We start from the raw sequence: 19,200 nt of genomic DNA, 5'->3' as shown, positions 1-19,200 counted from the left end.
TCAAATGGGCATCTGTCAACTCCGCATTTGTAAACATTGCACTGACTGCAAAACCACGTTCCTGATGAACACTAACCTGTTGATGCTACGTACTGATGTGCTTGATGCTAGTACTGTAGAGCAATGAGTCGCATGGCAACACAAGCACCGAAGTCAACATTACCTTCCTTCAATTGGGCCAACTGGCGGTGAATCGAGCTCTAACTTGGAAATTAAGCGTTTCCGGACACGTGTCCACATAACATCTTTTCTTTATTTGTGTGTGAGGAATGTTCCCTGAAAGTTTGGCAGTAACTTTTTGTAACACCCTGCATGTGGACAGGTCGATCTGGTGTGGCATAACGTATCCCAGGACAACATTCGCCTTCTGTACGATCGACTGGATGTCAAAGTCAGTGCATGCATTACCCCTCATGGAGGCTGCGCCACGTACTAATATGGGTTTTTCACCATGGTTCGACACCTGGTACTTCAGAGTCATTTGTGCAATTAATCTGTAAATACAATCACTTCATTTACTCCATATGCACTGTTGCAACAATAAAACTTGAGTGAACTGGAAACCTCTAAAAGGATGCATTTATTTTTTTCAGCAATGTACACTCCTGGAAATGGAAAAAAGAACACATTGACACCGGTGTGTCAGACCCACCATACTTGCTTCGGACACTGCGAGAGGGCTGTACAAGCAATGATCACACGCACGGCACAGCGGACACACCAGGAACCGCGGTGTTGGCCGTCGAATGGCGCTAGCTGCGCAGCATTTGTGCACCGCCGCCGTCAGTGTCAGCCAGTTTGCCGTGGCATACGGAACTCCATCGCAGTCTTTAACACTGGTAGCATGCCGCGACAGCGTGGACGTGAACCGTATGTGCAGTTGACGGACTTTGAGCGAGGGCGTATAGTGGGCATGCGGGAGGCCGGGTGGACGTACCGCCGAATTGCTCAACACGTGGGGCGTGAGGTCTCCACAGTACATCGATGTTGTCGCCAGTGGTCGGTGGAAGGTGCACGTGCCCGTCAACCGGGGACCGGACCGCAGCGACGCACGGATGCACGCCAAGACCGTAGGATCCTACGCAGTGCCGTAGGGGACCGCACCGCCACTTCCCAGCAAATTAGGGACACTGTTGCTCCTGGGGTATCGGCGAGGATCATTCGCAACCGTCTCCATGAATCTGGGCTACGGTCCCGCACACCGTTAGGCCGTCTTCCGCTCACGCCCCAACATCGTGCAGCCCGCCTCCAGTGGTGTCGCGACAGGCGTGAATGGAGGGACGAATGGAGACGTGTCGTCTTCAGCGATGAGAGTCGCTTCTGCCTTGGTGCCAATGATGGTCGTATGCGTGTTTGGCGCCGTGCAGGTGAGCGCCACAATCAGGACTGCATACGACCGAGGCACACAGGGCCAACACCCGGCTTCATGGTGTGGGGAGCGATCTCCTACACTGGCCGTACACCACTGGTGATCGTCGAGGGGACACTGAATAGTGCACGGTACATCCAAACCGCCATCGAACCCATCGTTCTACCATTCCTAGACCGGCAAGGGAACTTGCTGTTCCAACAGGACAATGCACGTCCGCATGTATCCCGTGCCACCCAACGTGCTCTAGAAGGTGTAAGTCAACTACCCTGGCCAGCAAGATCTCCGGATCTGTCCCCCATTGAGCATGTTTGGGACTGGATGAAGCGTCGTCTCACGCGGTCTGCACGTCCAGCACGAACGCTGGTCCAACTGAGGCGCCAGGTGGAAATGGCATGGCAAGCCGTTCCACAGGACTACATACAGCATCTCTACGATCGTCTCCATGGGAGAATAGCAGCCTGCATTGCTGCGAAAGGTGGATATACACTGTACTAGTGCCGACATTGTGCATGCTCTGTTGCCTGTGTCTATGTGCCTGTGGTTCTGTCAGTGTGATCATGTGATGTATCTGACCCCAGGAATGTGTCAATAAAGTTTCCCCTTCCTGGGACAATGAATTCACGGTGTTCTTATTTCAATTTCCAGAAGTGTATTTGCCGAGAAATGTTTTTATGTAACGTAATGTTTAGAGCGATTCTGAAATAGTAATTAAGGGGCAGTGAGGTTACCGTTTCGCCTTTGGTTATGCTGTCGGAAGCAGCGCTATACTCCGTAAGAGCTCGGCACGCCCACCTGACGGCTGCCGGCGGCTGCGCCCACTGCCGCCCCCTCGCCACGGCCTCCTGCTTGGCAGCGCACTCCAGCGGCCGAGCACTGCGCATGCGCGCTCGCTGCTCCCTCGCCGCCACCAACACCGCCGCTGGAGTCGCCAGTAGGCTGCCGGCTTGCGGTCGAGCTGGTGATGTGAAGTGTAGCTGTGGAGCAGGCCGACACTGCCCGACTCCGAGCGTCTCGTCTCGCCTACGAGTCTGACATGTGACAACTACCGTCGCCCGACACAACGCTTCAACTGTTACGCCATCGACAAGGTAAGTGTCAAATGAGTGACTGCGTTACCTAATAGTGCACTCTCTGGAGACTACTGTCTCAGCGAGTGTGCTACCTGTGTCTTCTGCTGTGAAGGCCACGTCAGACTCTAGGCACGAGGAAAAGACACGCCACTTGACAGCAGGCAGTGCTTCACACTGTAGACTCCGACAGTGGATACATATTTACACCATAAAGCCCGCTTATCTTGTGCACAGCAACCGTCGATGCAGACAATACACTTCTTTTGTGTCCCATACCGGATCTTTAAACCTCTTACTATTTTGACCAATCATCACATGTGCTGTAAAAGTTTATCGTATAAAAATTTTTGTTCTGTATTTCTGGGCTTTTTGTATTCAAAGCACTAAGTGTTTTATCAAAATAAGGACATATTCTGAAGGCCATACTTTATTGGCTGATGCTGTAATAACTTAAAACATAAATGCTTTTTGCTTTCCCCTACACCTAGGTAGTTGTTACTTCCATCACAGTCCAATAAGACGACAATACCAATGAGAACTGTTTTCTTGCTTCTATTGTTCTACCTCTGCTTTCTTTTCGTTACGTGATACACAGTTATTTTTCAGAGCACACCTGAACCTATTTTCGCTTACTTAAAATGCCCAGCTTAGAACAATCACAATTATCTACCATAACAAAGGCAAGAACGTATGTTGATGAAACGAAAGCAAATAATGTGCAATCGGTAGACTACGTGTGAATATTACCTGAGAGTGAACCATTGGCTAAGAAACGCATTGTAATATATTAGACGAGGTGAAATAGTGGCCTCTGTTTGATCCTACCCTTCATTATCGACTTTTGTAACGCATTTGGCTCTACTGAAATAAATGTGAACTGTTGAATTGAAGTTAATCTATTTGCATTAGATTATTATTAGATTTTGTACACTGCGAACCGCTTAATGTCTTTCATTATCAATCTGAGTAAAGTGCATGTTGTTGGATACTATATGATAAAAATTTTATAAAGCGAAGATCGCATAAATATTTCTTTATTTACAACAAACTGTTTCGACAGACACTGGCGTCATCTTCAGGCCTTAAAAAAATTGTTGTAAAAAGGGGTTCATTTTGATGAACTTCATGCGTAGTTGTCAGGTTAGTGGCGTGAAGTTCCAACTGAAAATAAATCCGTCTTATAACAAAATTTTTGAAGACCTGAAGATGGCAGCAATGCCTGTCGAAACAGGTTGTTGTAAATAATGAAATATTTATGCGAAGTTGGAGTTAAAAGGTTTTTACCAAGTAAAACAGATAGCTCCTTCTGATTTCTCAACATGAGAAAATTCGATATGAGTTCAAGCTCTGTGTTTGACACACCGTATCCTCTAGGCAGAGGAAACTAAGATCATGTGTGATTTATTACATGAATTTGGGTCGTAGATTTACTCTCTACTGTGATACTTTATAAAAATTGAAGAATATAAAGCTAAAATGTTGAGATTGCTTCTCTTCGACTGCCCCACTACTGAAGAAATAATCAACTTACGCTGTCATACTCTGATCCATGCTATCGCATTATTCTGCGTTTGAATGCCTGCCCGGCGCGTACTAGCACATACAGATGACATTAAGAAAGGACTGACAGGATCGTCAATGAGAGAACATGAGCAATGGCTGCGGCGAATGAAGAAACTAACCCTTGTATACTCTGTGCTTCAAAAGCTTTACCACTGGCCGTGTTTCCATTGTGATCAAAAGGCGTGTGATGTTGAATGTCCACGTTCCAACCTTGACACATACCCACTTTCTGCTTTCTGTGAGTTGTTTACTGGAGAAAGTAACAGTAATTACGTTGACGAGGCCCTTTTGTAGTAGTTAGACTAGAAGAACACTGATTTCTTCTCTTGTTGGAGTTTTAATAAGTGACCACGAGAAAAGGCGATTTGGATTCAGACCTATTCCGGGACGCAGCCGAAACTAATCAAGATCAACACTCAAGACTGAACACCATCAAGCAATGCTTGGTTAATTACTGCGTGGATACCAGACACTGTACAACACCTCACGACGCAGCTGTCACGATTCGGCCGATCGCTTGTCTGGAATATTATTGTGAATATTACTGTGCGTGCCGTTGCATTCGCCAGCGCTTTGCAGCGTGCTGCCAGTCGGGACTATGGTCCCGTTAGACGGCAGGTCTGTTCTGGGCAGAACGCCGACCCCCGTGGCCACCTCTCCTCCCCTCCCCCCCCAAGTCCCCCTTCCCACCCCCCACCTCCCACACCGCACCTGTCGCGGCCTCCTCAAGAGATCGGCACAGCGCGTCCGGGAGTGCCGTGACGCCACGCTTTCTTACGCGCTGATATCACCGGCTCTGAAATGTCGCTGTGGCTCAGTGCAGTGTTTTACGTCTGAGTAATAGCAGCAAAATGCTGCGCGGTGCAGAAATACGAAACAGTTGTACAGGAGAAGAAACAACTCCGCAGGTAGAAGTAGCCGTGGGAGAAAAGTGTGGTAACGCGAGAGGCACAATTGACCCTACGAATTTTAGTAGAGTATAGCCTGGAGATAGACAAGCCTACCTTTGAAACTTCCTGGAAGATTAAAACTCGAACTCGGAACCTTTGCCTTTCGCGGGCAGGTGCTCTACAATCTGAGCTACCCAAGCACGACTCACGCCCCGTCCTCATAGTTTTACTTCCATTAGTAAAGCTGTGAGGACGGGGCGTGAGTCGTGATGGGTAGCTTAGAAGGTAGAGCACTTGCCCGCGAAAGGCAAAGGTCCCGAGTTCGATTCTCGATTCGGCACCCAATTTTGATCTGGCAGGAAGTTTCATATCAGCACACACTCCGCTGCAGAGTGAAAATCTCATTCTGGAAGCCTACCTTTGTAGATTTAGAAAACGCTTTTTCCAACGTTGACCACTGTTAGCGAAAACTGCTGTACTCGGAAGGAATGGTATGAATCACTTCACTGTCAGAGCATTTGTAGAACAGTTTATTCATTATAAGTGATTAAGATTACAGAGAGATGAAGTATATGCAAGGTCAGCAGTGCCCTCTTTTGTATGCCCCTGCAGGTAACTGTTACGTCAAGATCAGACTGTGGGGAGAGCAGTCAAACGAAGTGGAAATGTGCAAGCAAGTGCCGGCATGCCTGATCGATGTCAAAGGGCGCGATATCAGCACTGAGCAAGTTCAAAGGGGGCTCGTACAGGGCAAATTGCTAAGACCGTGAAGCGTATGTGGAGCCAGTGAGTAGAAGAGGGTGCTGCACTGTGACGAGCTGATACCGGACCATACGATGTGACCACAGCGCGGGACGAACGCCATCTTGTCTGACAGAACAGCCTTGTCCGCAGAGTTGAGTTGACGTGGGAGCACTGCAACGAGTGTGGACATGGCTACATCGACGGTTCGACGCCTTTACGAGGAATGAACTGTGATGCGCATGCCATTGTGTCGGCTTTCACCGACCGAAAGTTATCAATGGCTCAGAGTGCGATGGGTACGTGAGCGCCATCACTGGCGTTCTGAGTGGCTTCAGCTTGTGCTACAGAGACTGGCAGCGTGCATGTTAGACGCTACCGTTATGACAGTTACCGAACTGACTGTATCATTGAGCGACACGGTGTACAAAAGTCAAGTGCGGCGGTTTGGGGCGCCGTTACGTACTGAGGGCAATCTTAATGGCTACCGCCATATCAGTGGCGTCTTACAGCCGAGGCAATGCCCTCCCTGCAGGCAGACCCACATGCAATATTTCCCCAGCCACGTGTGTGTGTGTGTGTGTGGGGGGGGGGGGGGGGGGGGGGGGAGTGACGTGCAAGCTTTCATCGAAGAACAACGGGTACCACACTTCTGTGGCATGCCTGCCTTACATATCACCCATAGAACATGACTAGGGAATGCTCAGCTGGCAACTTGTACGTTCTGGTCCTCCTGCAAACACTGCCAACGCTTTGTGGACATACCTACAAAACACGTAGCAGTGTTTTCGACAAGTGCATACCAAGGCCCTCTCTGATTGCGTGCCATGAAATTGGGAAGACCACATAGATAATATGGTGGGGAAGGCGAAATAAAGATTGCGCTTTGTTGGCAGAACACTTAGATGATGCGACAAACCCACTAAAGAGACAGCCTACATTACATTTCTCCGTCTGCTGGAATATTGCTGCGCGGTGTGGGATCCTTACCAGGTAGGATTGACGGAGGACCACGAAAAAGTACAAAGAAGGGCAGCTCTTTTCGTGTTATCGCGCAATAGGAGTGAGAGTGTCACTGACGTAATACGCGAGTTGGGGTGGCAGTCACTGAAACAAAGGCGGTTTTCTTTGAGGCGAGATCTGTTCACGAAATTTCAATCACCAACTTTCTCTTCCGAATGCGAAAATATTTTGTTGACACCCACCTGCGAAGGGAGAAATGATTATTATAATAAAATAAGCGAAATCAGAGCTCGAAAGGAAAGATTTAGGTGTTCCTTTTTCCCACGCGCCATTCGCGAGTGGAATGGTAGAGGAGTAGTATGAAATCGGTTTGATGAACCCTGAGCCAGGCACTTAAGTGTGAATTGCAGAGTAACCATGTAGATGTAGATGAATAGACACGACGTCTAGAGGCTGTGATGGCAGTATCTGGGGGCTGCGCACTCTACTGAATTTGAGTATTCATCGAACCAGGAAAGTGCGGGTTCAACCCTGCAAAGCCGGCCGCGGTGGTCTCGCGGTTCTAAGCGCGCAGTCCGGAACCGTGCGACTGCTACGGTCGCAGCTTCGAATCCTGCCTCGGGCATGGATATGTGTGATGTCCTTAGGTTAGTTAGGTTTAAGTAGTTCTGAGTTCTAGGGGACTGATGACCACAGCTGTTAAGTCCCATAGTGCTCAGAGCCATTTGAACCAGCCAACCCTGTAAAAATGGATATTACTGGGGAGGACGGGTGAGTCCACAGCATACTCGGCATGTAGAATTTAAGTTCACCACTACGTCATCGAGAACGTAGAGATATACATCCTGGTTCATGTTTACAGTAACCTAAATCAGCGGCTCAATGGTGTGAAGAACACACCGAAAACATCACAGAAGCACCTTCCGTCTGTATTACGCACCCTCCATTCAATGCCAGTTAAACACCTTATAGGGCGTTGGGCTGACAGTGTACTCAGCACATTGCATGATTCGCAAAGAGGCAAAATAACGACTCCCCCCAACTACACTACACGCCTCCAGCCAGCTACAGTCCGTTTACTATACTTCACCCACTGAAGACGTGCAGCTTTAGGCTCTGCTGTGGGCAGTGGCCTTTTTCTAAGTACCCGACACCAAATGTCCATTGCAAGCAATTCGAAACGTTCGCTCGGAAACTGGTTAAGAAGGACTTGCATTCAGCGACAATAGCAATTCCTGTCGGGTTTTAAACCAATTTTCATTGACAAGACGTGACATTCGTTTCCCACATATGTCGTTTAGGACCTTTTTATGACCACTGTTCATCCTCCGTATTACTTGTACGTAGTTGCAGAGGATACGCCGTTCTTTGTAGACATGCCGGACTGCCCGTCCAAAATCCAGGGAAGTTCATTCTTGGTGTTGTCATGGGAATATTCAAACACGATGTCTCCTTTTGGCTGCGTAATGCAGCAACTCGACGTGGCGTGGACTCCACATGTCGTCGGGATTTCCCTGCAGAAGCATTGAGCCATGTCGCCTCTATAGCTGTCCATATTTACGAAAATGTTGCCGGTGCAGCATCCCCAGCACGAAGTGACCGCTTGATTGTGTCCCATATCGGACGATCTGGGTGCCCAGATCATTCCCTCGAACTGTCCAGAATGATCTTAAACCAAATCCTGAACAATAGTGGCCCTGTAACATGGCGCATTGTCACCCATAAAAATTCTATCATTGTTTGGCTGTAAATAATCTACAGCTAGCCGAACATAACCAATTCCAGTCAATGATCGGTTCAGTTGAACCAGAGCACCCAGTCCCTTCCATGTAAACGCAGCCGACATGATTATGGAGCCACGATCGGCTTGCACACTGCCTTGTTCACAACGTGCGTCCATGGGTTCGTGGGTTCTGCGCCACACTCGAAACGTACCATCAGTTCGTACCAAGTGAACTCGGTTCTCACCTAACCAGGCCACGGTTTTCCAATCGTCTAGATTTTAACGAATATGGTCGTGAGCTCAGGAGAGGTCCTGGAGGTGCTTACGTGCTGTTAGTACAGGCACTCGCGTCGGTCGCCTGCTGCCACAGCTCATCACCTCCAAATTTCGCCACACTTTTCTGACGGTCAGGAATGCGTTCGTCGTAATCGTACGTTGATTTCTGAGGTTATTTCGCGCAGTGTTGCATGTTGTTTAGCACAGAAAACTCTACGCAAACGTAGCTGTTCGCGGCTATAACTGCCCACGTCGTGTTGTGCCGACTCCACTGTAGCTTGAATGGATTTTTAAGTTTGTTTTATATGCTCGACTTCTAATTTCACCACACAGGTCTCCAGGATTGAGCAGTTATTGCCAGATGACGACACGCAATACAGTTTGTTAAAGCGGAGTTCTCCGTTATTAATTATGTTTTTAGATTTAATTTTATTACTCGTACAGAGACTCAACGTTTCTTTGTTTAACAGCGCGTCGTCAAAATAAGTATGAAATGCTAATGTCTTTGCAATACATAATGTCGACTATTGAGTTAAAGTTCCTACCTATTTTGCCATTTTAAAGAAGAGAAACCTTAAGCGCTTCTGATTCTATAGTCTCAGTATCAAATGTTCACTAATTTCAATTTAGTTCCTATCTCAGTTCAGTATTTAACACAAATTATATATCAATGTCATTTCAGAGATATTACGTCGGTTCCACACTAACGGAATAACACGTCATTGTCATTTAACATCACTTTTATTAATAATCCTTTTTCTTATGACGTAAATGTTAATGAATGATCACTATCTAGGAGGAAAGAGGGATTGATCCGAATCATGAGATAATAGCTTTTAATGAGCCCGCAATCGTTAATTAAATAAGAAGTCATGTTCAAGGATGATATGCGAACAACTTTCGTTACGTCCGTTTTCACGTATCCGTCAAAACTAATTCTGTCGCCCACAATTCAAATTAACACTGACGTTAACCCCTTTTGTCGGAACATCGAATCGTAACTATTATGTGAAAGTTTATTCTAGTCCCCGAATTAATTCCTTTCAGATACGCGCACGACCGAACAGCAAAACGGAAGACAAACGACTTTTTTTTAACAACCGAACAACGCAATGACGTTACATTACGACAATGTCCACCCAATGAACATCTCTTTGACTTTATCTTTTCTACTCTGCTTAATTAAATTATTCCTAATTACAATTTATTCAGCTATTTAACGAAAACATCTAACAAAAAATAAAATAAATTTATCCCAACGTAAAAGATCCGTTATACGGCCATTAAGTGGATACAGTCGGCCACTGTGTTGCTCATGGTGACAGGTAATGCATGAAATTGGGCATTCTCAGCACTCTCTTGACACTGTAGATATCGCAATATTTATTTCTCTTAACGATTTCCGAAATGGAATATCCCATATCCAAGTACTATTTCGCGTTCAAAACCCGTTAATTCCGGTCTTACGGTCATAATCACTTCGGAAACCTTCTCACATGAATCACATGAGTACAAATGAGAGCTCCGCCAATGCACTACCCTTATACATTTTGAGTACGCCATACTACCGCCATCTATGTATGTGCATATCGCTATCCCGTGACGTTTGCCGCCTCATTGTATCTACAAAGCTTTAAGGCGACCAGCCTGTTATTGTACGGAGCGGTTAATATATGGAGCGATCAATTTAAAGCGACCAGCGTGTTATTGTACGGTGGGGTTAATATATGAAGCGATCAAAAAGTTTCCGGTTGAGGGGGGCTGCAGCAGCGTATACGCAACGTAGCGCGATTTCGATGACGGATAGAAGCACCGACGTGTAGGAAAGCGATTAGTGTGGCATTCGTGTCTTTCCGACGTTTGTGTGGTAAATACGGAAACGTGGGTTGTCGCGACGTTATTACCAAATGCATCCGAATAGGACTGACGTGTTGTTATTCTCTTCTTGGTTACCGAAGGACAAGCACTGGTAGACATCCATCGGAGAATGAAAAATGTGTGTGGGGCAGCATGTCCATGGAAAGGGTCCTGTTTCATGGTAATGCACGTCCCCGTTAACGTAAAAGTTACATCTCAACTCGGATACCTTCCAGCACAAGTCCTGCAGTCCTGGTCTCCCCCCATGCGATTATCACATCCTTGGCCCTTAAAAAAAGCTTTGAAGGGCCACGATTCCTGTCGGACGCGAATGTGAAGCAGGTAGTTACGGACTTCTTCACGCAGAATGACAAGTTACCAAATGGGTATCTTCACGCTTTTGCGTCGATGGGATGATTGCATCAATGCTCTCGGCGATCGGCACACCGGTTCTGGACCGTACTTCCTTCGACCGGGAAGTTTTTGATCACCCCTGATATTTTCTCGGGTGAGCTTGGGGTGTTAGGAAACATCAGTTAGTATACAGCAGATATTTGATTCAGTACACTTCTGAGTACAGTTCAAGTGTACATGCAGCACATTAAGTAGCTCTAACACGGTCCATCAAGCATATACAAAGAAGAGAGGAGCGAACGATCGTAAGCGTTTTTAAGTGGCAAGAGAGAGTAACAAAAATGATGGAGAACCTCTGCTGGTAGACACTCGGAGTAAGACGCCGTCTTCTCGCGAGATTCAGCTCAGGAGACGTCATACCTGCCTCGCAGGGTAGAAAAAGGGAATATTTTTCAGCAGCCACGTGTCCATCACGCAGACAATACTTTGGTGCACTACTGGTCGTTCATTACCCAGTATACAGGCTGACCCAGAATTCCAGCGACAAATTTTAGAGCCTGTTCAGGGATATCTTCTGAGTATTTTAGCATAAGGGATCCACGGTCACCAGTGGCTCGGTACGGAGTAGTAATGTAATTATGATTTCAATGTTTTGAACATGGCTGTGATCGCCGGCCGGAATGCCCGTGAGGTTCTAGGCGCTACAGGCTGGAACCAAGCGACCGCTACGGTCGCAGGTTCGAATCCTGCCTCAGGCATGGAAGTGTGTGATGTCCTTAGATTAGTTAGGTTTAATTAGTTCTAAGTTCTAGGCGACTGATGACCTCAGAAGTTAAGTCGTATGCTTTGAACTAATTAAACCTAACTAACCTAAGGACATCACACACATCCATGCCCGAGGCAGGATTCGAACCTGCGACCGTAGCGGTCGCTCGGCTCCAGACTGCAGCGCCTAGAACCGCACGGTAACAGGATGTAAATCATAAAAGCAAGGGGGAGGAAAACAGTATTTAATGGCCTAACACGGAAGTGGATAACCAAAATTAGCTATCAGATATCTTTAAGCAACGGCTTTAAGCCAGTGAAAAAATTTTTATTGTGCGACTGCAGTTGTTGGTTATCCGCTTCCCTGTTAGGCCATTAAATACTGTTTTCCTCTCCCTTCCTTTTATGATTTACATCCTGTTAATTTGTCAATCACTGTTATATTAATTTCGTATATATGTTGTTAAACCTTTGTAAATTCTGCTACTAGATGGCGCGAGCTGTATCATGTTCACGTCGTCATTTGCTACGGCCTGCTCGCGCAGTCGCTGTTACTCACTCGTGTCCTATACCACTGTGGTGCCCGTAGTGGCATATTTATATATTGTTTTAACATTTTGACTATACCTGTTATGTATTCAGGTGGAAAATGTTTGAATTGTGGTTTTAATGTTTTGACTATGAGTATTTTTATGCAATTTAATTTGTAAAAATTAAGTGTTTGTTCTAATGCCTACCTGCTATTAACGTACCGTCATGAGATATTGTTAGGTAAGGTAACAGTTTCTTCTGAAGAAGGCGCCCCTAGTTAGCGTTGAAAACTATGATTTAATCGTTTTACTCTCGCAACTATCTTTGTTTCTGTGAAAGTATCTTCACAACAGTGAAGAAACCTGTAAACTGCAATAACCAAAACGTACGACACACAGCACAGAGTAATGCAACAGCTCTCAGACGAAACAAGTGCACTGTGAAGTGGTTGCTATCGCTGTGGGAACAGCTCAGCATAGCGCCGTTGTAGCGGTTTTCGACTGCATTCAGTGAACTCATACACGGGGTGCATATCGGCCAACACTTCATCTGTAAACCTATCCACAGTACTGCTGTGTCGGTAGTTTTGGTACCGTACATAAATGACGTAGCAAATAGTAGGATTATCGGCAATATTGTTAGCATTGGTAGGGAAAGAAACGTAAATGGATGTGTAAAAGAGGAGCTCGGAGCCGATGAATTCTCTTTTTTTGTTTGTTTAGTTGTTTGTTTTGCACATGACTAGAACCGCACATCTTTCAGTCCATTGTGTATTTTATATCCCTATTGCACATAAATTACATTTTACAGTAAAAAAAATTGTTCAAATGGCTCTTAGCACTATGGGACTTAACAGCGGAGGTCATCAGTCCCCTAGAACTTAGAACTACTTAAACCTAACTAACCTAAGGACATCACACACATCCATGCCCGAGGCAGACTGAAGCGCCTAGAACCGCTCGGCCACTCCGGCCGGCTTTTACAGTCAATAAAAATTAGTTGATCGCGTAACTTCTGGGCTTTTATGTAACCAAAGCAATTACTTTTGATGAAAATACAGTTCACATGCACAAAATAAAAAATCTATATAATTATTGTCATTTTGTACTCAATAGAACGTTCTTCATCATGATCAAAGGCAAGAGTTTCCTGTTATTATTGATAAACGCGAAAACTGTGTATGAATAACAGAATCACGATTTATGTACACTTGACGAAGTATTGAAGCGGTGTTTGATATATTCTTAATGTGCGGGTTTTTAATGTTATCTCTTTTTGAGGAAATTGCGTTTCCAAGCGCTATATGATAAATTTGTGTTGTTTCTTATTTTTACTACAACGTCCTCAGTTTCACGCTACAAATCAACAATTTTCGAATGAAAACCTGAATTAAATATTGACAATTTCAGTTTTGCTTTGAATACTGTTTATTTTTAAGTAACAGACAAGAGGAATACTATGTAGAACAAAAATGTCAAGTTATTTACGCGGCCTAGACGGTTCACTGCTTCCCGTTTCTAGAGAATATAGTAAGACACTGATCGCATACGTACATAAAGTGGTCGATGGGAGGTAAAGATCCAATAGGTATGCAACATGCCTAACGTAAAGGTAACACGGGTTCGATCTTAACTTGCGAGGATTACTGGGGAAACTACCGTAGTCCACAGTTACTTACGATTACGGTAACCTACGATAGTTTTATAACACTAAAAAAGCCACACGTTGCATACTGTCGATATCTGCACTGTTTTGCACTATTTTCAGTGATTTACAGATACAAAGCTAACTGGGGTAAGAAGCCAAATGAAATGCGGTAACCCTGTAAGGAGCTGCCGGAGACCATCGGTTCCTTATACCAGAATACTCAAAAGGTATCCCCGAACAACCTCTGAGAGTTTGTCGGTAAAGTTCTGGTTCACCCTGTATAATGGCTTTCGGAGTAGAACACTAGAAGCATAGTGGTAACACGTAACTGCGGATATGGTGGCGCCATTTATTGGTAGACAGACTGACGCGTGCGCACCGTTTGATGTTGCATAGCGCCAGTGTGGTTTCACGCCGAAGAGAAGGTGGTCACACAGGTTATCGTCCACTACCGAACATGCAGGCAAGTAAGCAGGAGCAACGAGAAGTGATTCAATTTTTTGGCGGCGGAGGGAGTTGGAGGCCGTGAAATGTATCGACGGATGACGGCTGTATACGGTGAGTACAGTCTGAGTCGTTCAAGTGTTGTGGAATGGCGCAGATGATCCCTTGAGGGGCGCAAGTCACTGGAAGACGATGCTCGTCCTGGACGGGCTCATCGTGCCCTCACGCCGGAAATGATTGCGGAAGTAAATGCTTTAGTGTTCGACAACCGCAGAATCATCGTGGACGAGATCCATCGGTTACTGGGTATTGCTGTGGGCACCGTCCACGCCGTAATACATCAACACTTGAACTTTCGAAAAGCCTGTGCGCAGTGATTTCTCCACCAACTGACCGCCGAACAGCGCAATACTCGAATGGCGTTGTCTCTGAGTCATGTGCAACGTTATCATGAGGAGGAATACGGCTTCCTGTCGCGTATTGTCACAGGTGACGTAACATGGTGTCATCGTTTTCAACCGGAAAGCAAGCGCCAGAACAGGCAGAGGAAACATGCGACCCCACCAGCTCCAAAGAAATGAAAGGCCGTGCAAACCAGTTCTGGTGAGGTCATGATGTCCTTTTTTGACCACAAGGGCCTACTGCTTGTCGAGTTCCTGGAACGGGGAACACCATGAGTGACCAGCGTTATTAACCCACTTTACATAACCTTAGACGAGCCATCAAGTCCAAACGCCGAGGCATGTTGTCCAATGGCGTTATCCTCCTGTGTGATAATGGCCGCCCACACATGGCCAATGCGGAAAAGATGACATTGCAGCAGTTTCGGTGGGAAACGCTGGAACATCCACTTTCATGTGTTTGGACCTCCAAAACAAGATATTCGGGGACATCGATTCGCAACAGACGACGAAGTGTGTGACTGGGTCCAGGCCTGGATCCGACACAACCTACTAGCTTCTTCTGGGATGGAATCGAACGGCCGGTGTCGCAGTGGGATAAATGTGCCAACAGTTTTGGCGAATATTTTTGAGTATGTATACTGTGTATAATTACATTCTTGAGTTAATAAAATCGTTACCGTTACTTTATACTAGTGACCGGGTTTCATTTGAAAGCCGCTTATAATTTTGGTATAATCTTCCCATAAGTGAACATTTTCAATTGTTAATACAGTATTTTACGATATTGTTTCTAAAGGAAGAAATCAGATGAGATTTAAACACGCTTAAATACAACATGACTGTCCCGGCATAAATATGTGAATGGCAGTAATATATTATTCTATCATTCACGTTTAAATATCATTATGTTCGTAACGTATAGACGAAATGCGTTAGTCTCGGGAGAGAGCTGCACATCTACCTGAAACGAGAGTAAAATTGCTCACATTTGGAGTGGCCTGCACGTCAGTACCCAACCACCTTTACGCCCTGCATTCAAACCGTGAAGTCGTGACCCCATTTAAGGGATCGCGGTGCTAACGATGTTAACAAGCCTGGACTTCATATCTGACTCATTAAATTTCCTGTGGCAAAGATGAACAGAAGGCAACACGACTTTCTCATCTCCCCTCTGAATTTGTGTAGAAAAATTGCGGTTGGGCGATGTGAGAGAGTTAAGCTAGTGTTTCTGATTAGCTGTGGCAACACAATTTCTCCGTGATATCCCTTCTTTTAGCAAAGTATGCAGAACAACTTATGGGACAGAGATAGTGACAGAATTCATCCGAAAGATTCGTTGTGGCGAATTGCATTTCCAGAGTAGGCTCGATAACTTGCACGAATGTTGAGCAGTCAAGCGGGCGATTGCATCTGTCGCTCATCTTTGTAATTGTTTTTGTCTCTGACGATCAACGTGTCGACCGAAAGTTAAACAAGAACATTTCCTCTTTTTGAGGTGAATTTCTTTCTACTCTACAAAGAAGCACATGCTACGATGAACATTTGAGACAAAGTAAATCTGTGTAACGGACTGAGATTGCTACCTTTTCGTAGGCAGTGCGCTACCAATTAGTGCATCTGTGTATACTTCTCTGACCGAGCCTTAATTTTGTCACCTGTCTCCTTCGCTTGCAACGAACTGACAAGTCATAAGAGATACTTGGAGTTCGTCTCCGCACTAAAATTGGAATGTGAAAGGGTGCAGAAATTCTAAGAATTAAAAAAAAAAAACTGAAACACGGGCAAATGTATCAAGCTAAAATTTTTCCTCCCCTTATGGCGAGTATGAATGAGGAAACGTGTAGAGTTGCAGCGTAATTTCTGGTATTGATTTATGTTATATGACGTAATCCTGCGGACTCGTTTTTCACTTATGTACTGTCCATATTTGACTCTGGATTTGAACACATTGTGTTGGAGCGCAGCAGCTGATGTCGTGACGTCAAAGCAAGTTCAGAGAGACCTCATCACCAACCGTAGCCCCAAGGAAAACACGAGACAGAAGATTCCTTGCACCATAACGAACAAGGGTAATACTCATTTCGTAACAGTTTCTGTAACCGTGATGTCATTTTGACTGCACGTGCAATATCGACGATCGCATGATCGGCTATCTACTTTGTGACAAGAAATAATATGAATGTTATTGCTCCTCGATTCACTCGCAGCAATTTAAACTGTCCTCTTACGTTCCGGCCTAACCAAACGCTTTGAAATCGCTAAATATGTATTTTATCCTTCATTCTTAAATGAGACGGAAATGTAAATCTAATATTGCAGAACATACTTGTATTACATTCATAAGGAAGTCCCAGTGTGTGTTAACAACGTTAACATGAACAAAAAACAGAGTGTAACCAGATGCGAACCTTTATCTTTTTAACTCCAGGAATCACGACGGCCGGCCACTGGTGGCCGAGCGGTTCTAGGCTCTTCAGTCTGGAGCCGCGCGACCGCTATGGTCGCAGGTTCGAATCCTGCCTCGGGCATGGATGTGTGTGATGTCCTTAGGTTAGTTAGATTTAAGTAGTTCTAAGTTCTAGGGGACTGATGACCTGAGATGTTAAGTCCCATAGTGCTCAGAGCCATTTGAACCATTTTTTTTTAATCACGATGTTATCCATTGCGCTAGCAATTATTCGTGCGACCTTTGTCTCTTGTCTTGGGTATCATAGTATCTTTTGAAGGCTAATATCGTTAATGCGTTATTAAGTGACACTTAATGATAATGGTAACTTCTGCGACTAATTTTCAGTGATCGATTACCTTGAAACGGCATACTGCAAATTATAATACAATCTTGTTTCACGATAAATTAAATTATTGACGATAGCAATTCACTCCTGAGAGAGCGCTCTTAAGAGTGAACGCGTTAGCGGTAGGTAAATTATTATGCGACATTTAGTTATAGCAATAATTATAATGAATAATTCAAAGAATTACGTGTTTTTATAATCTCCCATACGCTTGCATGAAGTCTTGTGAGAGGCCCGTATCGAACGCTAACGAAAGTCGATAGTTGTAACTGCGGTCGTCGATATTGTGCGTGGCGTCATGTTTGCAGGAAGTAGTGTAAAATGATTGCTACCCAATGAACAATGCTGAAGAAGAAAACATCGAGTTTGGAAGCATATTTTAAGTAGTGTCTTGTGTGAAGTCTCGAGATGGACCCCTCATATGGTAGTATCGCAAGCGCAAACACATCATACATCATAAATAAAGTAAATTGTTAACGAGAACTCCAGTGAACCGATTTAAGTAGAATGGGTGAATAACTGTTTTGTGTGGCGGTCTACGGTTCGAGAGCGGTACGGAGTACTGCACTGTCATCACGGGCACAGTTAAACGCAGTATTACCAACAAATGCGTGCGGCACCCCTGCAGATGATACGCAGAAGATTCACCTGGCGCTGCGGAACACGTAGAATCGTAAAAGAACGAAATGAATGGGAATAGAGCAATTGGTATCGGACTACTCGAAAAAAGACAAGCATCTAACAAGTGGAGGCCACGACGTTTGGAACGCGGATTTACTGCAAACTTAGTACACTCGTAGAACTCCATCAGGACAACAAAACGTGTAAGCAGTAGCACGTACTTCTCAAGCGTTACTGAGGAAATCGCAAGATAATTTTGGTCGTCATATATATAGCTGTGCTTGGCCATTTTTACCACGAAGCGACGGCAGCCGAGTTGAGCCGGCACGGTAGCTCAGCGTATTCGGTCTGAGGGCTGGTTGGCCTCTGTAATAAAAAACTAAGTGGAAGGATCAACAAACTAATTCTACCGGATGCCATGTGACGTCCGCAACGACCAAACACAACAATCAACAACGAACAAAATGGAAAAAAAGTGGTTAGCGTTCAAGCCCCGTATTCGCTGGATCGAGTCCCGTTCATCAATTTTTTTTTTATTTTCTACCCAGTCATTTTCTTTACTATTTATATTGCAATTGTTGTAATGGGAAAAATACGTGTAATCATATATATATATATATATATATATATATATATATATATATATATATATATATATATATATATATATATATATATGAAGACAGTAACTGTTCTCGAAAGAACAGATTACTGTTGTTGACCGTGCAGCTTTTCCCTTGAATAAATGATGACTAGCTGAAACCTTCAGCTGCCGACAGGTGTTGTTGATCTACCTCGTTGTGTGCCCCGACCGGGACTCGAACCCGGGATCTCCTGCTTACATGGCAGGCGTTCTATCCATCTGAGCCACCGAGGACACAGGTGAATAGCGCGACTGCAGGGACTTATCCCTTGCACGTGTAATCGGCTGAACTTTTATTAAATTTACAATTTTATTTGGCAGTCTACATTTTTTTATCACAAACAATATAATATTCATAACCATCGACTAGTGAACGACCAAATGCATAAAGTGATACTGAAAATGCATGCTTGTCCGTGCCTTCAAAATTGTTCGTATTTAATCGAAAGAGAACGAGAAATAGCCTTTCGTGATGACGCTATTAAAATACACTCGATACTGCATGGCCAATTATCAGCGCCGATATTTAAGGAAATGCTGC

At 45.0% G+C, this 19,200-nt stretch overlaps 1 protein-coding gene across 2 annotated transcripts in view; it reads left to right on the top strand.

Moving 5' to 3' along the window:
* The first annotated feature begins 2,314 nt into the window (after positions 1-2,314).
* Positions 2,315-19,200, top strand: part of LOC126411634 (cadherin-87A) — a 709,414-nt gene continuing 692,528 nt past the window's right edge. For both annotated transcript variants that reach the window (XM_050081378.1, XM_050081379.1), the window contains exon 1: positions 2,315-2,460. The gene's annotated coding sequence lies outside the window, so the exon portion shown is untranslated. The remainder of the gene's footprint in view (positions 2,461-19,200) is intronic.

The sequence above is a fragment of the Schistocerca serialis genome, chromosome 1, assembly GCF_023864345.2.
Source record: "Schistocerca serialis cubense isolate TAMUIC-IGC-003099 chromosome 1, iqSchSeri2.2, whole genome shotgun sequence".
Classification (NCBI taxonomy): domain Eukaryota; kingdom Metazoa; phylum Arthropoda; class Insecta; order Orthoptera; family Acrididae; genus Schistocerca; species Schistocerca serialis.
Note: the sequence above shows the minus strand (reverse complement) of the source record. Positions and strands in the feature narration are given on the sequence as shown.